This window comes from Periplaneta americana, chromosome 6, assembly GCF_040183065.1.
Source record: "Periplaneta americana isolate PAMFEO1 chromosome 6, P.americana_PAMFEO1_priV1, whole genome shotgun sequence".
Taxonomy (NCBI): Eukaryota; Metazoa; Arthropoda; class Insecta; order Blattodea; family Blattidae; genus Periplaneta; species Periplaneta americana.
This window is the reverse complement of record NC_091122.1, coordinates 118356925-118370572: the sequence shown is the minus strand read 5'-3', so window position 1 is coordinate 118370572 and position 13648 is coordinate 118356925. Positions and strand designations below refer to the sequence as shown.

General features: G+C 35.4%; 1 protein-coding gene across 7 annotated transcripts in view; it reads right to left on the bottom strand.

The window, feature by feature from the left end:
• The window catches only part of ACC (acetyl-CoA carboxylase), a 230243-nt gene that overhangs the window by 118142 nt on the left and 98453 nt on the right, over positions 1-13648 (bottom strand). The window lies entirely within an intron of this gene.

The window sequence follows — 13648 nt, the reverse complement described above, 5'->3', positions numbered from 1 at the left end:
ACCGAAACTGACACATATGTTATATCATGGGATCGACAGAGAGGTGCAGACGGCTTTCAAACGTTGGTTCCGATCCCAGGTAGCTGACTTCTACGACAAAGGATACAAAAATTTATCTCATGGCATCACAAACGTCTCAATTCTATCACAAATGTCTCAATTCCAGTAGGGGGATATGTTGACAAATAACGCAATAATTGCTGTATCTGTTTCAATAAATCTTTCCATGCAATTGTGCTTTTTTCTGTAAACGGCCACAGCGAAAATCACTTTCTGGACGGCCTCGTAATTGCGAACGTATGGCCAAAATTTGTATAAGCACTTCTTTTAACATTATTAAAATGGTGAAAGAAAAAAAAATAACTTTTTTATCTACCCCCATCAGAATGTTTGCTTGTCAGCCGTTCTAACTGGTTCACTACCTAACGTAGCTCCCAGAATTCATCACAATCCTGGGTGGTCACTGGTCCCATAGACTGGCCGAAATTTCATGAGAAAACTCCTTCCCCATGAGGACTAGAAACAGCGCGCATTACGTGAGTCCTAGGCAGAATACCTGAAGACCACGACGCTACTATCTACGGTGCGAGACTGTTTGCCGATTGATTGTATGGATAATTGACGCTTACGCAAGGAATCCAAGGACGGTACCTTTAAACATGTTTTTGGTTGAAAAAAACATAAGCAAGGTCTTTTATAACGTAGTACTCTTTAAGACGTATAATTTCGTACAAGTTCTACAAAAACACGTTTTTAGTTCTCTCTTCCAATGCCAATTAAATGCTTTAGGACCATATCCATAGACATTCTTAGCGCGGGCTTCCGGTGGATGATCAGTGTTAGCGATATGATATGATATGATATGATATGATATGATATGATATGATATGATATGATATGATATATGATATGATATGATATGATATGATATGATATGATATGATATGATATGATATGATATGATATGATATGATATGATATATGAATCCTGTACAAGTAATCAGTCGATAGCCGGGGCTAGTTTAGCAAGCTTGTAGCGCGGGCTAGCGAAATGTCTATGCATAGCACCCTTAGTGTTTAGTAATTTAGTTTAACTTCATGACGTCTATCAGTACATAATGAAGTCCTTTTTTAAGACAAACGTATCCTCTTTAAGTCCCATGAAGGTGCATAGGGGCATAGAGATAGATCTCATGACCTCGGCACTACAATGAGATGGTGTGGTCGGCATCACGCTCCGACTAACTTTTCTCTTCGGGAAAGATCAGACATTTAATTTTATAGGAGGAAAAGTAGACCCAGGAGCCGATCAGGAAGTTATGGCAACGAGAAAAATTCCACCAGCACCCGAGATTGAATCCGTAGCCAGTTCCTCTACCAATTGAGATATACCTTATTTTATTTCAAGGAGTGCAGTTCGGTGGCTTATTTGAACACCGAACTGCACTCCTTAAAATAAAATAAGGTATACCCGACCACCGACCCGAAGTCATTTTTGAACTAAGGAATTTGAAATACGATGCATTACTCAATGCTATAGTTTCAGCTTAGAACTCCGCTATCAATTTAAACAATGCAGAGAAATGAAAACAAAGTTTATATATGCTGTGGATTGAACTTTGGCGTAGCTCAGTGATTAAAGCACTAGTACGTAGAACCAAGAACCCGGGTTCGGAGCGAATTTTTCTCCTCTAATAATCATTCTTACCATAACAGATATATTCTGTAGGGCCAAAAATTAATCTTTACGTAGATTCTTCGCCCAACAGTGAATATTATTGTGGAATCCCGGCCACCAAGTCACTCAGTTGAGTGCGCTCCTTGTATAATAACAATTGATTTAATATATGTCAACATATACGTCGAACTTGGAGTCAGGTCACAAAGGGAAAAACACTATAGAGGAGAGGAATTCGAGCCGGTGGTGTGGATTGAACTTCGGCGTAGCTCAGTGGTTAGAGCAGTTGGTACGTAGAACCAAGGACCCGGGTTCGATCTCCGGCGCCGGAGCGAATTTTTCTTCTCTAATAATCGTTGTTACGAAAACACAGTATAATTTAATTTCTGATATTTATGGATATGAAAATTGCTAGAATCTATGAAGACGAAAACAAAGAAGCTAAAAAACGGGAAAATTGAGAAAAAGAACACGAATAACTAAGATAAAAATACATAACCAAGACATCAAGAAGCTGATTTAATATCTAATGTCCACCGCTATGGAGAAATGGTTAGCCTGCCTGACCGTGAAACGAGCGGGTCCGGGTTCAAATTCTGGTTGGAACAAGTTACCTGGTTGAGATTTTTCTGCGGTTTTCCCTCAACCCATTAAGAGCAAAAGCTGGGCAACTTTCGGGGCTGGACCCTGGACTCATTTCGCTGGCATTATCATCTTATATCATTCAGACACCAGTTAACCACAGCAGTTAATAAAGCGTCGTTTAATAGGGAGCAAAGGCAGCAAGGCGGCTCGAGATATTTGTGTCATGTAAGGGGAGAATCATTTGTGTGCAATATACGAGTCGATTGACCGCACACCCAGCAAAATACAAAATACTGTCGTACGAGTTTGTCGAAAATCACGTATTACTTTCGTAAATTATTTCCAACGCTGTTTTATTAGATGGAGGTATGAAATTCCAATAATAAAATAGTAAATTATCAGAAGTTTCCGTACCTGTTTATTAAAATACTTTACAGCATTATTTTACTAGGAAATAGCATATCTTCACAAATCACAATTTTCGAGTTACAGCACTATTTTACTGAAAACGCGATTATGTAACTTATACTAAATGTAAATAAAGTCTAACAGTTTAGAAGAAAAAAAAACCGCTGTACACAGGCAGACAGTATGCCAAAACCACTTTTTTTTTGGCATCAGTAATGATGAAATGTGTATTTCCGCAAAAGCTCGATATATTTTGTTTTAAATATCACAATATTTTCTCTTTATAGCCATACTTCGTACAACGAGAAAGTAAGAAGTGTTCTTTGACATTCTTAGTTCACAATTTTACGGATGTCATAAAAAAGCTTATTCAATAGATTCATAATATGTTAAAATTGACCTGTTTCTACTATACTTTCAAATGCTCAGATTCATAATAAATAACACATTTTGTTTTACTGAAAGTAATATCACAATAACATTGTTTAAACATCTCAGCCTTTTTCATTTCCGTGAAGTGTATTTATTTTTTATTTTAGTTGGTTATTTAACGACGCTGTATCAACTACGAGGTTATTTAGCGTCGATGAGATTGGTGATAGCGAGATGATATTTGGCGAGATGAGGCCGAGGATTCGCCATAGATTACCTTGCATTCACATTACGGTTGGGGAAAAACCTAGGAAAAACCCAACCAGATAATCAGCCCAAGCGGGGATCGAACACGCGCCCGAACGCAACTTCAGACCAGGAGACAAGCGCCTTAACAGACTGAGCCACGCCGGTGGTTCATGAAGTGTATCTGCAATGACGTAGGAAAAACGTTTTTCATTGTACAAAGTCTTCAACGACAGAAGTAGAAATTACACCAATTGCATCTTTGCAAAACAAATATTTGCAAATTCTTGTGTATATATACCTGCATGTTTCAATATTTCTTTCTGTATACGTAACTCTCAAACCAACACGCAGATCTGCCTATAAACCTGACTTATTTGAACTAAAAAATAATACGTTTTTACTCCCAAATTATTTTGCTTTCGTTTCTTTTTTAATGCACGCGTGGAATTACTCTGAAAATAGTCAAATAGAGAACATTTATTTTCTGTACAATCTATTTTTCGCTTGAAGTTTTTAAGATGAATTCTCAGAATAACATATACTCGCCGCGCCTTTAATTATAATTAAAAAAACAAGATTCAGGGAAATAAATTACTGCCCATAATAAATGTTACCGGTACGTAAATAAACTTGTAATTTTCACAACATGCACAAGAAAACAACCACCACAACTTGCTTTCTATCAATGTGACGTCCATGTTTATGCAATCACGTGATTTCACAACCATCTCCTTGCTCAAAACGAAAACAGCAGACGCGACGGGGACTGCGTATATTTCTCGTAAGAATACTTTTTAATGTAAAAAGATTAAAATCTTAAGAGATTGCGTTTTCAGAAACGAAACCAGCAGACTTGAGTTAGAGTCCTAGCAGAAAACGAGACATGTTTCTCTAATTGAGCCTGAATGTGTCTTTTGTCTGTTTTTATATTGTGTTGCATTAAGCGGTAGCCTTACGTCAAACTGACTACATGACGATGGAGCTCCCCTGTTTGTGAATATCCAATAATAATCACATACCTCTATAAGTGAAAACGGAACGAGCCATAGAACCAAAAATATTTTCTTTACGAAGATGTTCTCTTTACAGAAATGTACCCTACACAGAGTAAATCGTAAGTCAGGTAATTAATTTCAGGGAGTTAAAATCTTCGAGAGCTGTCTCAAACAGGCAAGTTCAATACATTGTTGCTCGTTTTTGTTACGTTTCGAGAAAAATACTTTTAGTAGCGTATTTTAGAAAAACTAAAAACTAAATTCGCAATATCCTGAGTCAATTTAAGAAAGCAGTGAATTCTGATACTATATGATGGAAAGAATTTTAATTTAGTCCCTTATAAATCGTGTCCCGCTTAGAGGGATCGAGAAATAAATGCTCACCACTTAAAATCAGATAAAGATATCGTTGAGATTTACATCTGACCAGATAGAGAAACTGTCCAAGTTTACACAACAAAGTATGAAAACAGCTGCATGCGTAACTTTCGTTTGTTTGTTGCTAAAACAAATCTGGCATCATTTTGTAGGAGAACACGCCATGGTCAATATGTGGACACCACAACAGAAAGTTCAGTGTGTGCTATGGCTAGAAGAAGAAAAATCTGTTACGCGAGTACAACGCCGTGTTCGCTGTACATGGGTAGGTGGATCGGAAGACGAGGACCCATTGCCTGGCCAATCAGGTCACCCCCTTGGACTTTTTTTTCTGAGGTTTTGTGAAGGATGCTGTGTACCAAAGAGGCAGAGCTAACACTTTGGAGGAACTGAGACAACGCATCACAAATATAGCTGCGCTAGTGGCTCCACAAATGCTACAGAACACTTGGCGGGAGGTTGAATACCGTTTGTCTGCAGAGCAACTCAAGGCGCACACATCGAGTTGCATTCAGCATTCTCCGAAACTCGGAGAGTTTTTACATCAAGTTATGTAAAAAGTTATGTTAATAAACCATTATTCACACTTGAAATTATCACTTGTTTCTCGATCCTCTAAGCGGGACACGGTGTATTTTCAGAAATTTCATCCGAACGAATGTAAATGTTCGTTCCTTATGGCAACTTTAAATTGTACGGAACCGTGACAACACTGTAACAGGTTATTGCTTGAAGTCAACAGCTCGCGTGTAAGTTTGTTAAAGGGATGGAGGAAAGAAGAAAAAATGTAAACATAAAATATTGTCTTTTTAAAACAGCTCTGGAAGTTTACTTTCTTTTTATGTAGGTTTACCGGTTAACTACTGTACTTTTAAAATTGAAGTGGGAGGCAACTCAAAGCATGTCCAGTAAGGGAGTTGTTCACCGGAACACAGCAGACAACTGCATTCGGTCACTGATTACAATGTCACAAGACGGCACAATTTTATTCACGTCTTTAAAATTGCAGGTTTTTCTGAAAAAACTATTTAAAATATAGCAAAATGGTACTTCATTTTCTGTTGTTCTTTATTCAAGACACGACTTACGGTTCACCTAATATATTTACACTTTAATTTGTGAGTACTTACGAACACTCATCTTACGAAGCATCTACACACACTATTGGGGTGCCGTTATATCGTCGTTGTTCCTGCAATAACTATGTGCAAAATATAAAATCTTTCACGAGGAAGGAAAAATACATTTATTCATCCTATGGCACCCATGCATAGGAGACTGTGAATTATTACATTTTCGAAACAAAGAGATATAATTACATACAGAAGATTTTATTATTTGCTGTATCACTATTTAAGTTATTTAATAGAGCAAAAATATGAACATCGATAAATATGGCACATAGGAGTTATTGCAAGAACAACGACGATATAATAAAGATTTAATGTGCAGAAAGAAATTTGGTGGGAGAAAAAGCTGCTGAATGAAGAGTAATATGAAGCATAAGAATAGGCTTATAATCTCTAGAAAAGGCCTGCAAAAGGTTTGCGCTCTCCGTGCCGGCTTACAGCTCATGAGCGGAATGCAGATATTAGCTGCGCTCTGTATAAGGGTGGACGGAAAGAAGGGATGATCTCGTACAAAATAAACACAAAAGGAAGTACTATTACGAGTGCTTATGAAATGAATTCCCGTTCAGTGTTTGCAAAACTATCTTGGACTATTATTAATTAATAAAGAAATATTTATTTTACAGAAGTAATAGAAATTCTATAGCTACTTAAATGTACAATACCATTTTGTAATATTTTTATTTATCAGTACATCAAAACGAGGTTTTATGCTGTTGGCATCTGAAAGGAACAGTAGCCTACTGATCGTAATGAAACATCAGTTACAGATGTTCGATGGCCTGACTTTATTAAAGTTGATTATAGAAAACAGTTGCTCGCAAATATAAATGTTGAGCCAAACATAGCAATCATTTTCACAGCCAGCCTGTGTAGTCGTGGATATTATTGTTAATGTTTAGTCTTGTAAAACTCAACCAGGCTAGTAGTATTATTCAAACGATCTTTAGCCCTTAGGTCACATTGAAGATCAATAAGTTCGACGTGTAAATCGTTAAATGTTAAATGTTATGTTCCGTCTTTTAGATTCCTCCATACTGTACTGTAGCAGTAGGTAAGCAACGTGAAACAGTTACTGAGAATAGGCCTACACACTGCACTCCACTAGATAACTGAGTGGTCGTTTCCCTCCTCTACCTATAGCAAGTCTATGTCATTCTGACGTATCTTCCTCTCCGGGAGGAAACACCGCTCTCCCGCTCCGAAGGAGCGCGCGCGCTCGTTGAGCGCTGTTTGTGCAGGCCTGCTCTAGAACGTATACGAACTGAATTAAAACTGCAAGTAAACAAAATCATGGATTTCATCAAAGGAATGAAATTTCCAGAAGCCTAGTGAAACTGTGAACAACAGAAGGACGCAAGGGACCTACAAATGCAACAGAGTTTTAGGTACCTAAGCATACCATCATTTAAAAGTTTCATTATATTTCAAACTTGATTGCTCTCAGAAATAGAACTTTTACGAAAATAGCGTATTGCACAAAGGGTAAATTCAGTTATTTCATAAACAATTGTGTTTCAAACCTTTTCTGTTGTAACCTTCTGCCTGCTCCTACCTGAAGTACGAGAATTATGAACATACATAAGCGCAACTCACTGGTCATGTCGCAAACATGGACAAGGCCACTGTTTAAGACAACAGAATACAAAAAAAGAATGCAAGAAAAATACCCAAGTCCTATGAAATGAGCTCGAATTTCCTGGACTGTAGCTGGAGAAACTATAATTTAAATCGCAAAATGTAACATTATAAACATTATTATATATAAAATATGGATATCACTTGACGTTACGTACTTTGTCATATAATTACAGTGCATTACAAAGTAATAAAAACAATCACAAGCTTAAATTTATTAAATTATCCACGAACACATTTTTACATTCTTTTGAAAGATACAATACTTCCACTGCTAGAGTTTTCTTCCTGCTATAATTCATTACCAGTGTTCGAATTGAAGAGATGGAAGCCGGGAATTTCTCCCCTTCTGGATTTTTTCCATATTTTGCATTCCTGTGTTTATTTCCAACCAGGGAAAGAAAATTCCTCTCTGTGAATATGTGTTTTAATATCATTAGTACCGCACCGGTCCGAAAACTTACTTTTATTTTCTGTGCGGCGGTGGTCAAAACATTTTTTCCTAAAGAGTGAATTTGCTATAGTGAAATGTCGTAAATATCAACTGAATTTCAACATTAAAAGAAAACTGGGGAGCAAACTTTCAAAACCTGACATGTCCATTTTCAGAAAATACACTTCAGATGTAAAAAACTTACATCTCTGAAATGAACAAAATATTTTCTGTGGTAAAATATTAAAGATTTTTTTGCTACAAATTCACATGAAATTTCACCATAGAAAAATCTTCGTTTATTACAGAGGCTTATATCAGTAGCATTTTCTGAAAATGGACATGTCAGGTTTTGGAAGTTTGTTCCTCAGTTATTCTCTAATACAAAAATACTATATATTAAAACACGACTTTTTTAGAACTATACCAGAAATACTGTATGTTTGTTATTATTCTTTTCATAATACGATTTTGTAATTGATTTGTGACTTACCTAGTACTTATTACCTATACGTAAGTCATAAGGTAAGATAGAAAAAAATATTATGGCACCAGAAATTCAAAATGTCACATCAGGTGCCACAGTAATTAAAATGAATGATAATAATAATAATAATAATAATAATAATAATAATAATAATAATAATAATAATAATAATAATAATAATACAAAACTACTTTAAAATCAAATATATTATAATTAATATAAACACTTAAATAACTAATAAAAAATGTGCACAGTATATCAACGAGAAATTCCCTACATTTTTATCAATTATCAACACTGCCTGAAAGCAACGGATCCCGCAATCCAGACATTTCAAATATATTTTACATTCATCGACATAACGTGCTGCGAGTAGATAAACAAAAATTATATCGATGACACTAATGATTATGTAACAGAAATTGGCTGAAGTTGAATACGGGTAAGCACCACTTTACCTGTAACAGCGGTACGCCGAGGTTTGTGACACTGTTAGTTGTTAGAGAGGATTTGATGGGTCACATAAGTGAAAGGCCGAGGTCTGTGACGGATAGTCCCGAGATCTATGACAGATAACTCCGAAGTCTATGTGAGCAGTGATTTCATTATATTTCTCGTGTGCCGCGATGTGTAATTCCAGCATCAAAGTTTTATTTATCCCATGTTGATAATGCAGAAAAAATTATTGTATTCCACTTTAATACTTTCCGCATTAATTTACTAGGGGGACTGTGAGTGTGAAAAATAAAATGGCAGGGGGTTTATGAAATCTTTTGGATTGTGTTAACGCTTCTATTCTCGGTACGTAATTTTTAGTTTTGGTAACGAAGGGTTTTAAAGATTAAACAAACACTGCCACAGGCAGGATGAGTACACTCTATCGAATGATTAGATAATGGAACGAGACGGATGAAGCACATTACTAAAGATAGGAATTTACCCACAGAGGCTACAAGGTTAGGTATGCATGAAGTGTTCGTTGTACGCACGAGAAACATATCCCCATTCAATTGCTCCGATACAAAACACATTTCAGTTGTAACCTGGACATACCTCAGGCTTCACGTCATTCATGACGTAACGATAGTCTAAGTACAACTAACCTAATATCCTCATGGTGTGGTATAAATTCCTACCTTTACACATTACATAGAGAATGGAGCTAGACGAATCACGTGGAAAACCACGAGAAACGAAGTTCATCTTACACTTCTGTTTTCTTGGTACGCACCACGAGTGACGTCAGAGTAAGCCCTCAATGTCAAAAGTTATAATTTTTTTTCTCTTGAAGATTTAACATAAACGTTTGACGTAAAAAAATCCATTAGTGTAGGAAAGAAGTCAGACAGCATGCTAAGATGTCACATTTCCAGTATCCTCAAGAATGGATATTTTAGAGCATAACAATAATTTCTCTATACTTCGTAGGAGGAGCCTGTAATAGTTATTTATGATAAAAGTTCGTGAAGGTTCTCTTTTTGGACGAGTGTAAGGTTTGTGAAACGACTTCAAGGTCGTCTAAACTCAGAATCATTAAGAAATAAGTATCCTTGGAATTACAGCCTCTTTTATTCATGATCACGATTTCAAGGCCTTCTAAACGGGTCATATATTAACACTGAACAACAAATTTTAACTTTTTGTCTTGCTCCGAAATAAAAATAGGTGAATATTACTAATATGTGTGCCCTAAATCTGAATTTAAAATCCAAATTGTCCCATTACGTACCATTTTCCGGGGGAAATGAATTTTTTAATTTTTCACCGCTACTGATAAAAATTACAAATGCCTCGTAATACTTGAAAAATGTGTACTGGATACAAAAATTATGTTACATAGTCTAAAACACAACAACAATAAAAATATTTCATGCGTATCGTGAGAAAAATCTCTGAAAGAATTTTCTGGATGACTTCTGTCTGCAACTAGACTCGGGACTGTCTTTTATAAAGAACTAACAATAGTCTGCAAGCATGCTGGATGATGATATTCATTTATATCGGCTTTCCATTTCAGATATTTCTTGATGAAATCTTTCCTCATGCTCGTCGCTTACCGCTCCAAGGTTAGGAGAAAATAAATCCAAATGAGAATGTAAAAAGTGAGAGAGATATATTACACGCCATTCTCTCACAGGTACTTAACATGGTTTCCACAACAAGTTCTAGCGTCGTAAAATAACCTACTAAAAAAAAACAAGTTCTATGTAGTTGTCTGCCCTAGAATTTCCAAGGAAATTTGAGTAAACAACTTTGAAAGCGCGCCATGCCATTTTTCTGTAACGGAAAGCTTTTCCTCAAAGAGTCAGCCATAACTTTGTGAATTTGTAGACCGATGAAAATGCCCTCTTTTAATTTGTCTTCACTCAAAACGGTAAACTTTTCTTTCAAATACTGAAAATCACACCCTTGTTTGTTCATTGCGTAGACCTCACTTCGAACTGTTATGAAATGTACTTAATAGAAGGGACCAATATCTGTTTATTTATTATAAGTATAAAAGAACATGCCAACAGCCATAAGAAACCGGAAATAAATCATAAACTCATAAAATGCATTAGCTTTTGTTTAGGTTTACAACCCTCAACTCGAGCCAGATGTTACCTGGGAGGGCGCTTTTTCGGATTCAGTGCACACCAAACCATAAGGGACACATTGTTTTAAGTCGGAGCAAAATTCTTGTTGTTCAATGCAATCAACAAAGCGGTTAAGAAAAGTTGAATGCTAAATCTTGTTGCAATGAGTACCGTACTACAGATGTAACTTCAGAATAATACGAGCTATAATGTAAATATGAATGCTCCATTTGTTACGTGTTTGTGTTATGTCATGAAAGATCGAGGTAATGCATTAATTCCTTACTGAATGAAGTTTGTACATTGAATATTGCATTTTCTTTGGCAGTACGTAAAATGATCACTTACGTTTTTACGCACTTATGTTTTAAAGGCTCATTTTGCACACTGATAACTATGCAAATTTACGCACTATCGTAGAAAAAAAAGTATTTATCATGCGGTACACAAGTATGAAGTATAAGCACAGTCTAATATATACAGTTACGAAGCTTGAGTTATGAGGGTGTTAGGAACAATAGACTGTGTCGGTACTATTTCACATTGTCTGTAATGAGGCGATATTAGCGATCCTAGTGGTTAGCAACTATCTATGGATGCATATTTACTACGTATTGAGCTTCCTGACTGTATATACTACAACTAGACTGTGGTATAAGCAAGGAAACAAATACCACGAGACTGAAACTAATGCGGGTTTTGAGCATTACTAAAACAGTAATTTCCGCCGACCCTGTCTGCCTGAGAGAGAAAGATACCGACAGAGACAGAGAATGAAGCATACAACCAGAACCACTTGGGCAAATTCATTCATACTGCATACTAATAAACCTACGATGTACAGTACATACCAACATGCATCTGGCAACATGACAATGTACGAGTAGCTCGGTAAATAAGATTTGTTTACATGTACCTCCGATGATAGAACAAACTCATTCTTAAATTTAAATACCAGGTACAGTAAAACATATAGGGTAATCAATGGTTACGCATGCTTTTTGAAGTCCTTCTGAAGTAACGCTTTACATCCATTTACTGACAGTTCTATATAGTGTACAGCTATAACACTCAAGCAATATAAACAAACTTCCATGATAGAGAATAATCCAGTGTTGGCAAATATAAAAAAAAATTCTTCCTAAGTGACTTTTGACACAAAATTTGAGACTCTCTTACTTATTTCCTCCACTACTTTCGGTGTCTCTTAGCACGCCTATACAGAGTAATTCACGAGATTTACAGTCCCTTACGAAGCTTATTTCCGAAGACACTCTGAGCAAAAAATGTCATATAAAAATTTGTCCTATTCTCAATATTTTCAGAGTTACACTAATTTAAAGTTGTTTGTAAAATACTATTATTCTTTAGTTTTAAGGGTAAAATAATATTACTGATAAAGAATCAACTATTCAGGAGTATCATTTCTTTAATTAACTAATATTCTCAAGCTAAAAATGTGTTATGAATTCCAAAGTTGCTTCGTACAGATTTCTTTTTTTCGATTTTTAAATTCAAAATTACATTTTTTCACGCATTTATCACAGCAATTGTTACAAATCATGCCACTCTTGTAAATCTTTAAGACCGTACATTAGGATGCATAATTAAACTGTAAAGAATCGAGTTCCTAAAGTCGTATGATTTGTAACAATTTTTCTGATAAGTACGTAAGAATGATGTAATTTTTAGTTAAACATTGAAAAACAAAATCTGTACAAAGCAATTAACAACACAGTTTTAGTTTCAGAACACTAGCCAATTAAAGAAATAATGCTTCTGAATAGTTCATTCCCTATTTGTAATTTTTTTTACCCTTAAAATTAAAGAAGAAAGGTATTTTACTAACAACTTCAAATTAGTGTAACTCTGAAAATACTGAGATTAGGACAAATGTTTATATGACACATTTGCTCAGAATGTCTTTGGAAATAAGCTCCGTAAGTGACGGTAAATCCTCGTGAATCACCCTGTATAACTCCACTGAGTGTTTTCCAGTAATATAAACAAAACCCTATGATTGACACTGATCCAATAATTAACATACCTATCTAATAATTATTAAATTGTATCTTACAGTCTATTTAGTTTCTTCACTGCTAACATTACTAGAAGTACAGTGTTCGATGCGGCTTAACAAATTTCTGGGATTGACACCGATCCAGTAAATGGCATATGTCTAAAATCCTTCCTAAATGACTCGTTATACTGAATTTTAAAATCTATTATTTAGCTATTTCCTTCATTAACATAAGTACATTGTTTCAAATCACGTTTCTTTACAGTGCAAATCTCCATTACTTATATCAATCTACTGATTTACAAATATGTATAAAATATAAATTAATGTAGGTCCTAGTTATGTAAGAAGGATTAAAGTGATTGACAGATATTTAAAAATCCAAGCTGAGAAATTTTTCTACAATGAACTTACATTTTATACACCTGTATATTATATAGGTGTGAATATCACCATATGAAACTGAGTGATAGGTATGGAAAGAAATAAATCAAGCAAGTAAAATTGTATACATCTGTCGATCTTTGGATACGCGTCAACATAGCATTGTATTGATATAGTTCATAATATCCGAGCCACACAATACCTGAAATTGATGATATTGAAAGAAATAATTAAGTCTCTATCTAACTTGTAAGTGTAACACAACTTAATATACATTTGTCAGCCACTTTTACTGCTGTAGTTATGCCTTACGTG